Source organism: Nicotiana tabacum, unplaced genomic scaffold (assembly GCF_000715075.1).
Source record: "Nicotiana tabacum cultivar K326 unplaced genomic scaffold, ASM71507v2 Un00095, whole genome shotgun sequence".
NCBI classification, from domain to species: Eukaryota; Viridiplantae; Streptophyta; class Magnoliopsida; order Solanales; family Solanaceae; genus Nicotiana; species Nicotiana tabacum.
In genome coordinates, this window is record NW_027438333.1 from 80,551 (window position 1) to 100,458 (window position 19,908).

Below are 19,908 nucleotides of genomic sequence, written 5' to 3' on the forward strand. Positions count from 1 at the left end.
CAGTCAAAAATACTTACAAGCCCCTCGGTCAATAGTAAAACAGTATTTCTCAGCCCAAAACATCATTTAAAATATCATTTATGTCTCAAAATTGAATAAAATTGGCTGAGTAGTAAAATTGTGGAAAATAACGGGACTGAGTTCAAGTCACAATTGGGACGGACCAAGTCACAATCCTCAATAGTGCACGACCCTACAATCGTCATCAAGCGAGTGCCTCACCTCATATAGCACTACGATATGCAATCCGGGGTTTCAAACACTCAGAGCATTATTTACAATCATTACTCACCTTGAACCGGCTAATTCTCTAGCTCGCGACGCCTTTTCCCCTCGAATAGGCATCCACGCGCGTTGAATCTATCCAAAATCAGAACCAATACGTCACAATATGCTAAGGGAACAAAGCCCAAGCGAAAACAATCGAATTACCACAAAATTCCAGAAATTGGTCAAACCCGACCCCCGGGACTGTAAGCACGTGATTTTTGCCCTATATGAGAATTACTCCCAAAAAATTCAAAAATAAAGTAATTTTTCTTGGTGTGCAATTTTGTGATATTTTGTGATATTTTTGAATAATTATTTGTATTTATCTGTGCTTGTTTATTTGCTAAATTAATAAAAAATACAAAAATATGTCGCATTTTGCATATAGGATTTAATTCTACAATTGTTAGTAATTAAATTTGTTTTACAAAAATTAAAAATTACAAAAATAGGCATCGTTTGCATTTTTAGCATTTAATGTCCAAATATACAATTTTATGCTTAATTAATACTTAATTGTGCGTTAATTGTTATTGGGAATTAATTTGCGCTTTTATAACTTAATTTAGTTCTTAATAATAGTTTAAGTATTTTTATAATTTAGTTTTAGAAAAATAAAAGAAGAAAAGAGAGCGAAAATATAAAGAAAGTCGGAATTGGACCTCTTCTTCAATTTCAAGCCACAGGCCCAAAAAATGGCCCAATCTTCTCTACGACCCAGTCCATTTCGAACTGGGTCGACCCAATCCATAACCCAAAAGACCCAAACCCCTTTTGTCTTACATTTTACAACACAAAACAAAAGAAAAAAGAAGAAAAAACCCTAAAAACTAAGGAAAGCATCCGCCCCCCCCCCTATTCTCCTTCTTCTTCCTCACAACTCCAAAGCACAACCATGGCTGCCTTTTACCCCACCCCCTCTCATCCAAACACCATCAACAAATAGTTCGTCATGACCAAACGACCCCAAGAACCATAGCTACTGCTGTCCGCGTAGCTATCTCTGCGTCGTCACTTCATCTTCTTCGTCTTTCGTCAAGCTCGAGCTTGAGCTCGACATCCATGGCTGCCTAGTCGTGGTAGTTTGTTTCCGTCCCCTCCATCATGCTGCTGCTGCTCGTAACCATGGCTACTGTCTCGTCTTCTCCGGCGTCGAGTTTGAAGCTCGACACCCATGATAGTTGTTGCCTTAGTTTCGACCTCCATCGCACATGGCTGCTGCTGTCCGTTCTCTGAAACCATGTCGTCGACCATCGCTGCTCCGGCTTGCTTCAGCTTCTCGTCGTTTTTAGCTACCCCCGACGCTGTCACTGCTGCTTCTCTTCTCCGTCCAGCTCCCCGCCGCTGCTGCTCCACTGCAGCTTCTTCGTCATTACCATTCCCGTCCAGCTCGAGCTGGTTTCAGCTGGGTTGAAGCTGCGGACTGCTGCTCCTTTCCTTCCGTCTTCTTCGTTTTGGTCGAGAGTTCGTTGTTTGTTTGGTCGTTGTTCGTCGTTCGTTTCAATCCGGTTAGTAGATTTTTGAATTTTATTTTTTGTCCGCATTTCGTTTTGATATTTTCGAATCTAAAATCGACAAAGGTTTGTTTTGTTTATCGTTTGAATTAATTTTTAGTTCATGTTCATGTGTTGTTTGTTAAATTAATTTTCAGATTTTAAAATGGAAGTTTAATTAGTTGTTTTCATGTTTATTTCATGTTTGTATTATTGTTTAAGTATTTGTTAGTTTGATGTTTGTTAGATTCAAATTGAAATTTAATCAACTATTTCTTCAATTTGTTTCATGTGTTTATGTATTGTTAGAAATTGTTAATATTGTTAAGTTCAAGTTTAAGTTCATAATTGTTTCTTCGTCGATCTTGTTATTTGTTTAAAGAATTTAGTTGTATTAAAGGAATATATTGTTTTAATCGTTTAATCCGTCATGTTTGTTGTCTTAAAATAGATTCATTCATGTTCATACTTTGTTTGGATGATCTTGAATCCGAATTTTGTATAGTTTGATTTCTTGTTTACCATTTATGATTATTGCTTGAATTGTTCTCATAATCTTGTTTTAAGTTTAATATAAGAATTGTTTGTTATAATGTTGTTAGAGTTGATTTTAAGTTCAATATGATTGAATTTAGAAATGTCCATACTTTGTTTGTTGTTGTTGTTAAATCCGAAAATAGGATTGTTGTTGCTAAAATATTGTTCAATCAAATTTTAGTTGTTCTTTGTTGTTCAATTCGTGTTCATGTGATTTGTTGTTGAAATGTTGTTAAAATCGTGTTCATGTGATATTGTTGTTATGATGTTCATCCATGTTCATATTGTTGTTTGAACATTGTTAGAAATTGATCATATTGTCTATATTTTGGTTATGTTTGATTAAATGATGTGTTATAGCTGATGGGTAATTTAGTAAATTTGTAGTACGTTCAGGGGTAGTTTGGTAATTTCAGTAAGGTCGGAAGGGGTAGTTTAGGAATTGTACATTTTGAAATTGTTTATTTGAAGCATGGAGGACAAAATGAAATGGGGTGGGTTGTGATATGATTATTTAATATAAAGGGGGACAAGATTTAATTTAAAGGGGAATCTTGCATTATTTTAAATGAAGCATGGGGGACAAAATATAATGGAGTGGTGTGATATGTTTATTTAATGTAATGGGGATGAGTGGAAAGATAATGGGTTGAGTAGAGAAAAAGTATTGATTTAATTGATTAAAAGATTTATGGGATGGGATTATATATATGTGAAGTCTTGAAGACAAATGGAGGAAAACAAGAATACAGATAGAGAGAGAAAAAACGGACAGAGAATAGAAGAGAGAAAAATTCCGAAAAATATTTAAGCTTTCAAAATAAAAATAAAAGCTAAAAAAATCTACTGCTTTCTTTCTTTGTTTGAAATTAGTATTAATGGTTGTTGTTACATTTAAAGCTTAAAGCTTTTGTTTTTGGGATTACTACTCCACCGGTCTGTTACTGGGTTGTTACTGTTGCTGGGCAGTTGTTGCTATTGCACTGTTATTACTGTTGGTGATTTTCATCTTCATTTTCTTTTGCTTCCAATATCAGGTACATATCTTTGAAACTCATGTTGTGAAGAGCTTCAACATGGCAAGTAAATGAAGTTTGGAATTATAAGGATGTCTTCTACTCATTTAAATTTTATTAGTTTAAATTTCAGTTTTGTTTTAGTTGGTTAATATAGTATTAAATCAATTAGTAGATTAGTTCTCTTTCTTAATAACTAATGGCTTAGTTATTTTAGGAACGCGATCAACTCATTTCTTTTAATATATGAAATAATGTCAATGATTTTTTTACAAAATATAGAGTTAAGTGTTTGCAAATAGTCGCATAGGCAGAGAATAAGAATTGGTTTATTTATCTCAAACTTAATCTTTGTAAACAAATTAACCAAACAATTATAACTTTGGACTAAAAACAAGTATATGAGAAGGATATGGGATTTACAAGCACGAATTGCAACATTTTATGTCAAGGATATGTAGAAATAGAATTCGCATTAAATGTAACAATAAAATTCTTCAGAAACTATTAATTTGTTTATCAAATTAATTCTTTTTCCAGTTTTATATGCGATTCAATTTTTGGATATGTTAATGTTATATCCACGATAAAAATGGTAGTATTTTTAGTTACATGTTGTTTGTTTCTTTTTCATATCATTAATTCTTTAAAATTTGAATAGTTTTGAGGTATATAATTCATATGCGTAAAATAAGACTTGTAGCAACGCCTAATAAATTTTGAATGCTTTGTCAAGAAATTTGGTGGCATCCCAACCGGTAATTCTCCACGATTCTTACATTTAAAAATAGATAGATGCAATAAACATTTATGGAAAATCTATACTACTATTAAGAATCTTTTGCGTGATTAGGGATGCGTTCGCGTAACCTGATTATATTTCTAAAAGCAATTCGGATTATGCGTTCGCGCAACTTCGAACGAACATTTAATAAAAAGGGGGCTCTTCGGAGAATATCAATATTAATTTCATATAACTCGAGATGTGCGGTTCAATATTTAATTATACAAGAGCGACGAACGTTCTTAATTTTATTTTTAGCACAATTTCGAACTTAAGTCTTTTTTTATAATAAAAAAAAATTCGAAAAAAAAATAAATAATAATTATTATATTGTGTATACGTACACGTGACACGATTTTCACGTTAAAAAATATATAATATATAAAAAGGATACACGTATGCGTGATTCGATTCTAAGAAGGGTCCTTAATTACAAGCAGTCTAAATAGAAGCGGTAACAATAAAAATGGGCAATAAATATGCATTTAATAAATCAAAGTCAAATATAATAACAGTTAAGCGACCGTGCTAGAACCACAGAATTCGGAAATGCCTAACACCTTCTTCCGGATTAACAGAATTCCTTATTCAGGATTTCTGGTTCGCAGAATAACAAACAGAGTCATATTCTCCTCGATTCAGGGATTAAAATTGGTGACTTGGGACGCCTTAAAATTCCCAGGTGGCGACTCTGAAACAAAACAAATAAATCCCGTTTCGATTGTCCTTTAATTGGAAAAACTCCCACGCACCCTCGCGGGCGCGGAAAAAGGAGGTGTGACAGCTCTGGCGACTCTGCTGGGGACCGAACCCAGAATCTCTGGTTCAGGGTTCAAGAATTCGAGCTTAAAATAATTGTTATAGTTGGCTTTATTTATTATCTGTTTTTTTACATGATATATGCCCAATGTGCTAAATGACACTTTTACCGCTTTAATATTATTTGAATTATGAATATATACAACTGCTACGAAACCCCCTTCTTTCTGAGTCTTCTAAATTTATGGTGCACACGTGCGCGTGGCCCACCTTTCTGTTAGAGTCATACCAAATAAGACGAAGTTGGGACAAGTAACTAGGCCGGGTAGACTTTCGTGCTCCCGGTACGTTGCCCCCGCTTCGGCTCAAACTGTCCGTTTGGGTAAGCCAGGGCTAGATCAATATGCCTCAGGTTTTTTCACTTAGAATAACTCGCCTTCATGCCGGATCCCTAGTAGGAGCGATTGTTTGCATCACGTGCATTTGACTTTGGAGACTCAACACAGGGGTTGGGTCTGTCTAGGACAGGTGTACCAAAAACAAATGACCATCCTGATGCATCTTACTTGCTGCTACTTGCGCATTTATTTGATCCGGATTTGTGTGTTGACTGACTTTTGAATATCATGAATAATATTTTAAAATTGAAAAAAAATAGCGGTTAGGGAATTGACTGTTTATTTTTGAAAAAAAAACCAATGCCCGAATAACTATCAAAACTCTGCCGAAATTTTGAGAAAATGAAAAAAAAATGTTTTATTAGTTTGTTTTATTAAAAGCAAAGGAAAAATAGAAAATGAAAATAAAAAAAAGAGTCTTATTTTTAAAATGTTTTTTTTTAATTTTATTTGCTTCAAAAAATAAAAAAAATAAAAAAAGAGGTCTTTCATTATTTGTCGCAAATATATATATATCCGAAAAGTTTTTTTTTATTTCCAAAAGATATATATATCTTTATTTGTTGCAAAGAGTATTTGTCTTGCCAAGAAAATTCAAAATAAAATTCCAAAAAATATGTCTTGCAAAAAATAATATAAATATCTTTATTTTCCATTGTTGATAAAACAAAAATAATAAAAATATTTTCTTTTAAGAAAAAAAATCCGAAAATATTTTGATTCCTCTTTCAAAATTGAAAAGAAAATTCAAAATTCAAAAAATATTTTTTAGAAGCATTTCTTTTATCAAAAGTAAAATTCCAAAAATATTTTTTTTCTTTAGAATAAAAAAAAGACAAATGGAAATTCGAAAAAAAAAACTTCCTTTTACTTTTGAAATTCTCAAAGTTCAAATCAAAAGAAAAGGAATTTTTACGAGTTTTTCTTTCAAAAAGAAATCAATCAAAAAAAAATATATTTATACTTCCTCTGAGCAGTTCTTTCACAATTCCAATAAAAAAAAAATATTAGTTCATTTACTTATTCACGAGGCCCGAACTACGCCGGTTTGATTCTCACCGGATGTGAGATACGTAGGCAACCCTCATCGGGTCCAACCCCCTTTTTTGCTAAAATAGCCAAAAACCAATAAATAAATAAAAAACGTGTCAAAATTTTAATTTTGTCATAAATAAGTCGGGCGGTGTCTAGCCTCCCCTTTTGCTAAAAAAAATAGCCAAAAAAAATATGTCAAATTTTAATTTTGAAAGAAGTCGGGTGACGCTGATTTATCAAGACATAGCCGAATGTTCCCGAAAGGGACGCCGGAAGACTGACTTTGCATAAACAGCCACCTTTTGGGTCATGTTTAGGATTTTTGGTCCAGTTGACCTACACAGCCTTAAAAAATAAATCTTCGTCCCCGAGGCGCTGAAGGGCCGTGTTTGCAACACCCGATTTTTATTGTAATTTGAAAAAAAAAACAAAAACAAAGAGTCAACGGTCAGGTGAATACCTTTTAGATTTTTGGTCAAAATAAGCCGAGCCAGCTTCGGCCGCGTCTTAAACCGTTCTTGCCGAAATAGCCTCAGAGTATCTTTCAGTTGTCGAAAGGTTATTTTCGTAAAAGAATGGACAAGTTGGTAAAGTGTCGTAAAATAATCCTCCCCAACCTCAAAATTCATGTAAGAATTGGAAGGGGCCACATTTGCAAAAATAGCCGTTTGGTTGCATTTGACAAACGGGGAAAGGAAACTGGCCGTTTGTTTTTGAATCTTTGGATTAGAATATGCTGGTTGTTTGATTTTTAAGTTTTTAGGTCATCTTTAAACCTTTTAAACCCAGTTTATTTTAATATGAAAATTTTTTTAAAAAAAATGTTGAGTATTGTTTATCTTTATTGGTCCGAACTACGCAAGGTCTGATTCATGCGGGGTCATGATACGTAGGCAATCTCTATAAGATTCGACCACCACAATAAAATATATATAAGAAAATAAAATAAAATAAAAGTGAATAAAATTTTCAAGAAAGTTGGGTCGACACAAGCAGTCGAGCAAATGCATAATAGAAAGGGGATATTTGTCTAGGAGCATTGCATCTCAACGTGTAATTATATATGTGTTAAATTCTCAAAAAACTAACAAGTTTGTTCATTTTCAGAATTCAAGCAGTTAGTTTCTCTAAAGAGTATACTGGCATATTATCATTATCACACGAGATCAAAAGGACCAATACCCGAAAGTATGTCTATCCCAGAGGTTGACACAGGTATTGAGCTAGAGGAGATGGATGTCGGGAAAATGAAAGAAGAGATGTTTAAACTCAAGCAGCAAATGGCTGAGATGTACCAAGCCTGGTCTACAGGACAGTTACCCCCCATCTTACCCAACTAACCCTGCTCCATCAATGACCCAAACTCAGGATAATATTACAACTGAATTATCCCCAAATTTCCCCATTTACCAACACTACCGAGGAACCACCTCTCAGACACCGCAGTCTCCACCTCCGAAACCAGTTTCATACTTTCCTCCACCTGTGACTCCTGTTTTCGTAGCACCTCCCCCGGCTACATTCCACAAATCTCCTAGTGAGCCTACATTCCAGGCCCAGGATAACCAATATTACCCCCCGGAGCCCACCCTCAAGGCCTCCGAAATCTATTCAACTACTCCTCGTTTTGACCTCCCAACTGAAAGTGATAAGCCAGCCAAAAATACTGAACAAGAAGAGATGTTCAGGAAGGTCAAAAGTCTAGAACAATCATTCCGAGACATGCGAGGGTTAGGTGGGCAAGTCAGTGTAGCATACAAGGATTTGTGCTTGTTCCCAAATGTACAATTACCAATTGGCTTCAAAATGCCTAAATTTGACCTATACAATGGGCACGGCGACCCAGTAGCCCACTTAAGGGGTTTCTGCAGCAAGATGCGAGGAGCTGGGGGAAAGGACGAATTATTGATGGCTTACTTCAGTCAAAGTTTAGGCGGATCAGCTTTGGAGTGGTATACACGCCAGGACCATGGGAGATGGTACACCTGGGATGACCTGGCATAGGCATTCACATACCATTTCCAATACAATCTGGAAATCATCCCAGATCGACTATCTTTGACAAAATTTGAGAAGAAACACAATGAAAGTTTCAGAGAGTACGGCTTCCGGTGGAGAGAACAAGCAGCAAGAGTGGATCCTCCTATGAAGGAGAGTGAAATGGTAGACTACTTCCTCCAAGCCTTGGAACCAACTTACTATGCCCATTTGGTTTCAGCGGTTGGGAAATCATTCAACGAGGTAGTGAAGATGGGGGGTATGGTGGAAGAAGGCCTCAAGACAAATAAAATTATGAGCTATTCAGCAATTAAGGCAGCTACTCAAGCTATTCAAAGCGGGGTAGGAGAAATCGGAAGAAAAAAGAGAGAGGAAGCAGCGGTAGTTGATTCAGGAATTTGGTCGGGACCCAGAGGTTTACCGCCTTACTATAATCAACAACGACCTCGCCAATCAACTTACCACCACAATTCATCCCAACACTACTATCACCCTTCAGAGCCCCATTCTTCTATTAACCAAGCCCAAACATACACTCAGCCTCTGGTTCGCTCACAATGGCACACACCGGCTCCCCAGAACACACATACACCACTGCAAAACACCTATTCACCACCAAGAGCCTACAAGAACCCTCCAGGGGCAGGTTTCCGGGGAAATCAGGCTTTCAGAAATGAAAAAATACAAAGAACATTCACTGAGTTGGGGAAACCTATACTGCTGTGTTCCACAAATTAAGGCAGTTAGGCTTGTTAAGTCCTGTTGAGCCCAGATTGCCAAATCCCTTTCCCAAAAATATGGACCACTCGGTAAGCTGTGAGTATTGTTCGGGGGCTCCCGGACATGATACCGAGAAATGTTGGAAGTTGAAACATGCAGTACAAAATCTTATTGACACCAACAAGATTGAGGTTCAGACACCAGAGGCACCCAACATCAATCAGAACCCGTTGCCGGCACACCTTGAAACCCACATGATTGAGCTAATGCACGAAGGAGGGAAGCTAAAGAAACCCTCACAAACAGTGATGATGATCCGTGTCGGTTCAAAAGAAATGTTAACCAGTGGGAAAACGGTGGTATAGTTGGAAAAGGTGGATGACAAGCCAGTTATGGTGGTGGGAAAAGGGTCCAATGAGGCAGATGTACAGTTTGTGGGGTTGAAAGCAAAAATCCACAATTGAATGGCTACTCCTCTTCCTATACGAAGGGAGTCTTGGTAGTGGGCTCTGATTTTCTTTTTTGTTGTCTGGATTATTCAGGGTTGTAATCCAAATCTTTCTTGTGCTCGCCAAAGTGTGAAACCTTGCTATCCCGTATTTTAATATAGTAAAAGTTTTTTTCCTCATTCCTTATATTGTTTTAATTTTTCTTCTTATTTTTCTCTTCTGAACAGTTCTCTTTCTACTGGTTCTAATGACATGGCATGCACGACAGATCTTCAGCCTAGTCTAAAAAAATCAATCTGATTTCGAACTTATAGTACAAGATTGTGATGATAAGTCGGAATACGATAAGGATGAAGCCTTCGAAGAAATTAACAAAGAGTTGAGCCAATTTAAAAAAAAAAAAAAAGGCCCAACTCAAATGACACGAAAGTCGTCAATCTAGGGGATGCAGATGACATCAGGGAAGCTAAGATAAGCATCCACATGGAACCAAACATCAGGGAAGAACTAATCAAAGCACTTACTGAATTCAAAACATTTTGCATGGTCATACGGCGACATGCCGGACTTAAGCACCAATCTAGTGGTTCAAAAATTGCCCACTGACCTGGCATTATCCCCCGCCCAGCAAATTTGAGGAAGTTCAAAACCAACGTGAGTGGGAAGATTAAGGAAGAAGTGACCAAACAGCTGAATACTAAGGTTATTCGGGCCGCTCGATATCCTGATTGGTGGGCTAATGGGGTGCCAAAAAAAAAAGAAAAAAAAAGAAAAAGAAGAAGACGGAAAATCCGAGGTGTGTGTTGATTATCGCAATCTAAACAGAGCAAGCCCGATGACGCTTTATGATCCACAGATATCGAAGGGAAATGCGTCGACATGGCTATCAATTCTGACGCAGTTAAGAGATATTATGATTTCTGGTAATTGTAATTGTTGTTTGTTTGTACTTAGCATTTATCAGAGAATGAAATGACGGAGGCAATTCTTTCTTCTATCCAAACACTTTGACCTTTGCTTCCCCTTTTAAGCCTTATTTACTCTTTCATACCCCTCTTTTGGGAATCAGTAATGAAAACGGAAAAAGTAATGATAATAAGAACAAAAGAAAAGTCAAAAAAAAAAAAACAAAGGAATGGGAACTACGTTTGACCTGATTCCTCAAAGAAGGATACGTAGGCGCCTCACGGCTCGGTCATAGTGTAGCATAGGGTGCATAAGGTAACATATTGTGACAAAATAAAAATCCCCAAGCAAGAAAAAAACTGGGGCAGAAGTTGGCGCTTGTAATTTTGGCAAGAAAGTTTGATTCCAAGAGTTGTACTATTTCACCCCTAAAAATTATTTTTGAACTTTTGATACCCCCTTCTCCTTTCAGCCATACACAAAAATCCCTATTGATGTCCAAAAAAGACCTCCCGATCAGTATCTGAGAAGTGCTAAGTCAATGCAAATGGAAGTCGGGAATAACACTCTGATCCCCAGCAAAGAAGAAGATCATAAGCTGGAACTGAATTGATAGCTGAAAGAATCCCCAACAGAGAGAGTCATATCGGCAACACTCCAATTCCCAGCTGAAAAATAAAATAAAATGAGAGAGTCTTATCGGTGAAAACCTTCACAGGCACCATAAGGCGACGGGAGTTGAGAGAAATGAGAGAGTCTTATTAGTGAAAACCCCTCGAAGGGCACTATGAGGCGACAAAACAAGATTGGCGGGAAGGATCCACAAAGAGTTGAGTGCTTGTTTATCCCCAGCAACATGAGGCCGTCTGGAAGGTTGATTGATACAAATAGACTGGGTTGATTAATCCGGAATGCGCGACATGATCGTTGGAATCGGTTATATCATTCAGATAAGTTCTTTTCTTTCCTTTTCCCTAGCATCTGTTCAGAAAGACTTCTTCTTTTTTCTATTTTTTTTGAAATCATCACTTTTTCATTTCTTGGTTTAAAAGACTTTACCTTCCCAGCAGTTTGTTTTTGAAAAGGATTTTCAGAGCTTACTACCAGTTGCCAAAATGATGCAAAGCAAAATGCAAATAGGACACGCCAAAGATAAGGCGATAAAGAGAAAAGAAGTTGGTCGCAAGACCAAATGATGAAAGGGGCCTAGATCCCAATAGGACCAAATTTACAGGGGAAGTTGGAGAAAAACAGGAAAACAACAGTTGAGAAAATTTTGGACCTAATTCCAAGAGGGCCCCCGGCAGATCATCGAGATATAGGAGCATCCCCGACAGATTTTCGACCAAGTTCCAAGAGGGTCGGACAACATAGAGTGGGGAAGGGAGAAAGGGAAAAAAAATCATCCCAGAAGGAGTATCATAACCAACCACCGGGTTTTTAAAACTAACAAATTTTGTTTGATTTGAAACAAGTAAAGGGAATGGCAGTGAAGACCATAAAGGAAAATGCAAACTGGGGCAGAAAATTTTCTTTTCAATTAGAAAATTTTCTGGAAATCAGGTACCCATTTGGGGAAGAATAAAGATAGCACCAAGGAAGTGGTCTTTGAACTAGGGTTGCCCCCAACATAATAAGTTTCCAATGGAGGAAGTTGATCCCCAGCAGACAGAACAAAGAAATGACATTTGTGCTCAGAAAAGCAAAGAGCCATTATCATTCCCAGCAGCTTTCAAAAGAATGAAGCATCGATTTGAAGGGATAAAATTCTCCAGCAGCGTTATCCTCAACAACGTTATCCCAAGAAAATAACCCTTTAAAAAAAAAAAACAAATTTGATGGAGGGGAAGAAAGGAGACTCCCACAGTGGTACTATCCCCAGCAAGCAAAAACAAAGCAGAGCGGAGGATAAAAAAAAAAAAAAATTGAAGAAGAAGTCAGGCGTCCACCTGGAGAACGAGGATGAAAAATTGAAGAAGAAATCAGGCGCCCACCTGGAGAACAGGGGAAAACAGTTGAATTATCAAAAGTCAGGCGTCCACCTAGAGAACAAGGACTTAAGCACCAAAACTGGGGCAGAAAATTTTCTGCCATTGTAGAAAATTTTCTCGGAGAAACGAGGAAATTAATTCAAGTTTTAAGAGATAGCAAGACAACACGATTCGAAGAAAAACAGTCGGAGGTAAGACAATTCCAAGATTTTGAAAATGGGATCATCCGCCCTCGAATAGGATATTTTGGGTTCATCCGCCCTCGAATAGGATATTTTGGGTTCATCCGCCCTCGAATAGGATATTTGGGGTTCATCCGCCCTCGAATAGGATATTTTGGGTTCATCCGCCCTCGAATAGGATATTTTGGGTTCATCCGCCCTCGAATAGGATATTTTGGGTTCATCCGCCCTCGAATAGGATATTTTGGGTTCATCCGCCCTCGAATAGGATATTTTGGGTTCATCCGCCCTCGAATAGGATATTTTGGGTTCATCCGCCCTCGAATAGGATATTTGGGTTCATCCGCCCTCGAATAGGATATTTGGGTTCATCCGCCCTCGAATAGGATATTTGGGTTCATCCGCCCTCGAATAGGATATTTTGGGTTCATCCGCCCTCGAACAGGATATTTTGGGTTCATCCGCCCTCGAATAGGATATTTTGGGTTCATCCGCCCTCGAATAGGATATTTGGGTTCATCCGCCCTCGAATAGGATATTTTGGGTTCATCCGCCCTCGAATAGGATTTTATTTTTAAAAGTTGTTGAAATCTTGCCAACCTAAAGAAAGGAATGTCGATGTATTGGTTGAAGTCAGGAGCCCGCCTAAAGAGAGGAATGGCATTCATTTTTAAAGTTGTTGAAGCTGGGAGCCCGCCCATAGAACAGAGGCATACATTTCAGTCTTTAATTTTCAAGCATCGAACTTGGGAGCCCGCCCATAGAACAGAGGCATACATTTCAGTCTTTAATTTTCAAGCATCGAACTTGGGAGCCCGCCCAGATAACAGAGGCATACATTTCAAGATCAAGTCAGAGGATAATAAAACAGAGGGTTACAATAGGAATCCCCAGCAGGAAACAATAAAATTCCCCGGCACCGAGAAACGGAAGGTTGCAATAAGAGGTCACAGCACAAACTCAAGTGCATGTGTCAAAAAGAAGAAAATCACCGGAAAAAATGCAAGCAAACAAGAAAGCAAGGCAACAAGAAAAATTGCAGTATAGCTTAGCTTCTTGTTTTCTTTTAAGCACGGTGTAACAAGGAGATCAGTAAGCAGTAGTAATAGCATGCAACAACAGTAACATTGCAGTCCAACGGTAGTCCCAGCTACCAAAATTTCCCGAACTACATTGACCTGATTCCTGTTTAGCCCAGGATATGTAGGAAACCTTTGAAGCAAAGGTTCGGTCAAATCTTTTTCAAAAAAATGCTTCACACGGAGTACTCGGATGGGCAAAAATCACTCGCTTTATCTTTGCACGAAAACCCTTCGTGTCTTCGGGCAAAGAGGGGCAGCTGTAAGCACGTGATTTTTGCCCTATATGAGAATTACTCCCAAAAAATTCAAAAATAAAGTAATTTTTCTTGGTGTGCAATTTTGTGATATTTTGTGATATTTTTGAATAATTATTTGTATTTATCTGTGCTTGTTTATTTGCTAAATTAATAAAAAATACAAAAATATGTCGCATTTTGCATATAGGATTTAATTCTACAATTGTTAGTAATTAAATTTGTTTTACAAAAATTAAAAATTACAAAAATAGGCATCGTTTGCATTTTTAGCATTTAATGTCCAAATATACAATTTTATGCTTAATTAATACTTAATTGTGCGTTAATTGTTATTGGGAATTAATTTGCGCTTTTATAACTTAATTTAGTTCTTAATAATAGTTTAAGTATTTTTATAATTTAGTTTTAGAAAAATAAAAGAAGAAAAGAGAGCGAAAATATAAAGAAAGTCGGAATTGGACCTCTTCTTCAATTTCAAGCCACATGCCCAAAAAATGGCCCAATCTTCTCTACGACCCAGTCCATTTCGAACTGGGTCGACCCAATCCATAACCCAAAAGACCCAAACCCCTTTTGTCTTACATTTTACAACACAAAACAAAAGAAAAAAGAAGAAAAAACCCTAAAAACTAAGGAAAGCATCCGCCCCCCCTATTCTCCTTCTTCTTCCTCACAACTCCAAAGCACAACCATGGCTGCCTTTTACCCCACCCCCTCTCATCCAAACACCATCAACAAATAGTTCGTCATGACCAAACGACCCCAAGAACCATAGCTACTGCTGTCCGCGTAGCTATCTCTGCGTCGTCACTTCATCTTCTTCGTCTTTCGTCAAGCTCGAGCTTGAGCTCGACATCCATGGCTGCCTAGTCGTGGTAGTTTGTTTCCATCCCCTCCATCATGCTGCTGCTGCTCGTAACCATGGCTACTGTCTCGTCTTCTCCGGCGTCGAGTTTGAAGCTCGACACCCATGATAGTTGTTGCCTTAGTTTCGACCTCCATCGCACATGGCTGCTGCTGTCCGTTCTCTGAAACCATGTCGTCGACCATCGCTGCTCCGGCTTGCTTCAGCTTCTCGTCATTTTTAGCTACCCCCGACGCTGTCACTGCTGCTTCTCTTCTCCGTCCAGCTCCCCGCCGCTGCTGCTCCATTGCAGCTTCTTCGTCATTACCATTCCCGTCCAGCTCGAGCTGGTTTCAGCTGGGTTGAAGCTGCGGACTGCTGCTCCTTTCCTTCCGTCTTCTTCGTTTTGGTCGAGAGTTCGTTGTTTGTTTGGTCGTTGTTCGTCGTTCGTTTCAATACGGTTAGTAGACTTTTGAATTTTATTTTTTGTCCGCATTTCGTTTTGATATTTTCGAATCTAAAATCGACAAAGGTTTGTTTTGTTTATCGTTTGAATTAATTTTTAGTTCATGTTCATGTGTTGTTTGTTAAATTAATTTTCAGATTTTAAAATGGAAGTTTAATTAGTTGTTTTCATGTTTATTTCATGTTTGTATTATTGTTTAAGTATTTGTTAGTTTGATGTTTGTTAGATTCAAATTGAAATTTAATCAACTATTTATTCAATTTGTTTCATGTGTTTATGTATTATTAGAAATTGTAAATATTGTTAAGTTCAAGTTTAAGTTCATAATTGTTTCTTCGTCGATCTTGTTATTTGTTTAAAGAATTTAGTTGTATTAAAGGAATATATTGTTTTAATCGTTTAATCCGTCATGTTTGTTGTCTTAAAATAGATTCATTCATGTTCATACTTTGTTTGGATGATCTTGAATCCGAATTTTGTATAGTTTGATTTCTTGTTTACCATTTATGATTATTGCTTGAATTGTTCTCATAATCTTGTTTTAAGTTTAATATAAGAATTGTTTGTTATAATGTTGTTAGAGTTGATTTTAAGTTCAATATGATTGAATTTAGAAATGTCCATACTTTGTTTGTTGTTGTTGTTAAATCCGAAAATAGGATTGTTGTTGCTAAAATATTGTTCAATCAAATTTTAGTTGTTCTTTGTTGTTCAATTCGTGTTCATGTGATTTGTTGTTGAAATGTTGTTAAAATCGTGTTCATGTGATATTGTTGTTATGATGTTCATCCATGTTCATATTGTTGTTTGAACATTGTTAGAAATTGATCATATTGTCTATATTTTGGTTATGTTTGATTAAATGATGTGTTATAGCTGATGGGTAATTTAGTAAATTTGTAGTACGTTCAGGGGTAGTTTGGTAATTTCAGTAAGGTCGGAAGGGGTAGTTTAGGAATTGTACATTTTGAAATTGTTTATTTGAAGCATGGGGGACAAAATGAAATGGGGTGGGTTGTGATATGATTATTTAATATAAAGGGGGGACAAGATTTAATTTAAAGGGGAATCTTGCATTATTTTAAATGAAGCATGGGGGACAAAATATAATGGGGTGGTGTGATATGTTTATTTAATGTAATGGGGATGAGTGGAAAGATAATGGGTTGGGTAGAGAAAAAGTATTGATTTAATTGATTAAAAGATTTATGGGATGGGATTATATATATGTGAAGTCTTGAAGACAAATGGAGGAAAACAAGAATACAGATAGAGAGAAAAAAAACGGACAGAGAATAGAAGAGAGAAAAATTCCGAAAAATATTTAAGCTTTCAAAATAAAAATAAAAGCTAAAAAAAATCTACTGCTTTCTTTCTTTGTTTGAAATTAGTATTAATGGTTGTTGTTACATTTAAAGCTTAAAGCTTTTGTTTTTGGGATTACTACTCCACCGGTCTGTTACTGGGTTGTTACTGTTGCTGGGCAGTTGTTGCTATTGCACTGTTATTACTGTTGCTGATTTTCATCTTCATTTTCTTTTGCTTCCAATATCAGGTACATATCTTTGAAACTCATGTTGTGAAGAGCTTCAACATGGCAAGTAAATGAAGTTTGGAATTATAAGGATGTCTTCTACTCATTTAAATTTTATTAGTTTAAATTTCAGTTTTGTTTTAGTTGGTTAATATAGTATTAAATCAATTAGTAGATTAGTTCTCTTTCTTAATAACTAATGGCTTAGTTATTTTAGGAACGCGATCAACTCATTTCTTTTAATATATGAAATAATGTCAATGATTTTTTTTACAAAATATAGAGTTAAGTGTTTGCAAATAGTCGCATAGGCAGAGAATAAGAATTGGTTTATTTATCTCAAACTTAATCTTTGTAAACAAATTAACCAAACAATTATAACTTTGGACTAAAAACAAGTATATGAGAAGGATATGGGATTTACAAGCACGAATTGCAACATTTTATGTCAAAGATATGTAGAAATAGAATTCGCATTAAATGTAACAATAAAAATTCTTCAGAAACTATTAATTTGTTTATCAAATTAATTCTTTTTCCAGTTTTATATGCGATTCAATTTTTGGATATGTTAATGTTATATCCACGATAAAAATGGTAGTATTTTTAGTTACATGTTGTTTGTTTCTTTTTCATATCATTAATTCTTTAAAATTTGAATAGTTTTGAGGTATATAATTCATATGCGTAAAATAAGACTTGTAGCAACGCCTAATAAATTTTGAATGCTTTGTCAAGAAATTTGGTGGCATCCCAACCGGTAATTCTCCACGATTCTTACATTTAAAAATAGATAGATGCAATAAACATTTATGGAAAATCTATACTACTATTAAGAATCTTTTGCGTGATTAGGGATGCGTTCGCGTAACCTGATTATATTTCTAAAAGCAATTCGGATTATGCGTTCGCGCAACTTCGAACGAACATTTAATAAAAAGGGGGCTCTTCGGAGAATATCAATATTAATTTCATATAACTCGAGATGTGCGGTTCAATATTTAATTATACAAGAGCGACGAACGTTCTTAATTTTATTTTTAGCACAATTTCGAACTTAAGTCTTTTTTTATAATAAAAAAAAATTCGAAAAATAAATAAATAATAATTATTATATTGTGTATACGTACGCGTGACACGATTTTCACGTTAAAAAATATATAAAATATAAAACGGATACACGTATGCGTGATTCGATTCGAAGAAGGGTCCTTAATTACAAGCAGTCTAAATAGAAGCGGTAACAATAAAAATGGGCAATAAATATGCATTTAATAAATCAAAGTCAAATATAATAACAGTTAAGCGACCGTGCTAGAACCACAGAATTCGGAAATGCCTAACACCTTCTTCCGGATTAACAGAATTCCTTATTCAGGATTTCTGGTTCGCAGAATAACAAACAGAGTCATATTCTCCTCGATTCAGGGATTAAAATTGGTGACTTGGGACGCCTTAAAATTCCCAGGTGGCGACTCTGAAACAAAACAAATAAATCCCGTTTCGACTGTCCTTTAATTGGAAAAACTCCCACGCACCCTCGCGGGCGCGGAAAAAGGAGGTGTGACAGGGACCACGTCTCGAAATTTGACAAAATTCACAAAACTAGAATCCTTATACTCTCACGAATCAAACCATACAAAAATTATCCAATTCTGATACCATTTGGTCCTTCAAATCATCATTTTACATTTTTGAAAATTTTCACAATTTTCTTCACAAAATCCATCCCAAATCACGAATTAAATGATGAATTCAATGATAGATTCATGTACTCTAGCCAAATCTGAGTTAGAATCACTTACCCCGATGATTTTTTTGAAAAACCTTCAAAAAATCGCCAAAATCCGAGCTCTCTAGGTCAAAATATCAAATAAAACCCAAAACCTCGTATTTATAGAATACCCCACAGATTTCCACCTCAGCGGACAACACAAAATTAACCGCGGTCCGCACAAAAATGATCGCGGCCGCACAGGCTTTCCTCTGCGGTGACAGGCTTTCCTCTGCAGTGATAGACTTTCGTATGTTAGCCATAACTTTCGCTACAGATGTCTAAATTGCGATATCTTTACATTTCTAGAAACTATACACGAAGGGCTACAACTTTCCTTTTAAATTATCTCAAAATTCCTTGTATATCAAAAGATATGTGCTTTTGAAGTAGGACCAGTAAAATGTTGCCCACCGCGGCCGCACTATGCAGTCTGCACAACACCTACCGCGGCCACACTTCATTATGTGCAGTCTGCAAAGCACATACCGCGGCCGCACTTCTTTTTGTGCGGACCGCGCAAGTGGGTTCCGAGGCTTGCAACCCTTCTGGATCTGCTACAGCTATGATTTTCGGCCTAAAACATCCCGGAATCTACCCGGAACTCCCGAAACTTCAAACCAATTGTACCAACACATCCCGTGACATTGTTCAAAACTTTGGAACACTCACAACAACATCAATCCCCAATTTAACATAGGATTCAAGCCTAAGAACTCCAAAAACTCTTAATTTATGCTTCCGATCAAAAAGTATATCAAATCTCACCCGAATGACCTGGAATTTTGCACACATATCCCAAATGACATAATAAAGCTAGTGCAACTCTCGAAATTCCTTTCTGACCCCGATATCAAAATCTCGCCTATTAACCGGAAATCTCCAAAATATCAACTTCGCCAATTGAAGCCTAAATCTTCTCTACAACTCCAAAACCCATTCCGATCATGCTCCTAAGTCATAAATTACCTCACGAAGCTACCAAACCATCGGAACTCACATCCGAGCCCTTTAGCACATAAGTCAACATCTCGTTGACTTTTCCAACTTAAGCCTTCTTACAGAGACTAAGTGTCTCATTTCTTACCAAATCCTCTCCGAACTTGAACTAATCAACCCGATCACATAAAATACGGATAACAAAGCATAAAAAAGCTGAAATGGGAGAAAACGGAGCGATAACTCATGAGACGACTAGCTGGGTCGTCACACATACTCATGTGCAATATTCAAGGTTAGCTCTCAAATTGTTAAATGCTTGCCACTTGAATCTCATCCCATGGTGATCTAGTTTTCTTTCATAATTTTTCATAACTGAGAAAGATTTCAGTTCTCATTAGAAAGGTAAGTCATCAACTATGTAAAAAGCTTTCTTGTTTCAACATAGATTTCAAGCATAATTTGATTCTGCTT

General features: G+C 36.6%; 1 long non-coding RNA gene and 1 pseudogene across 1 annotated transcript; both read left to right on the plus strand.

Moving 5' to 3' along the window:
- Positions 1 to 19,908, plus strand: part of LOC107789760 (uncharacterized) — a 45,927-nt pseudogene that overhangs the window by 20,257 nt on the left and 5,762 nt on the right.
- Positions 14,529 to 16,900, plus strand: LOC142178962 (uncharacterized). Its single transcript, XR_012707114.1, has 2 exons — positions 14,529 to 15,181; positions 16,743 to 16,900. It is a non-coding gene; the product is annotated as an uncharacterized LOC142178962 (long non-coding RNA).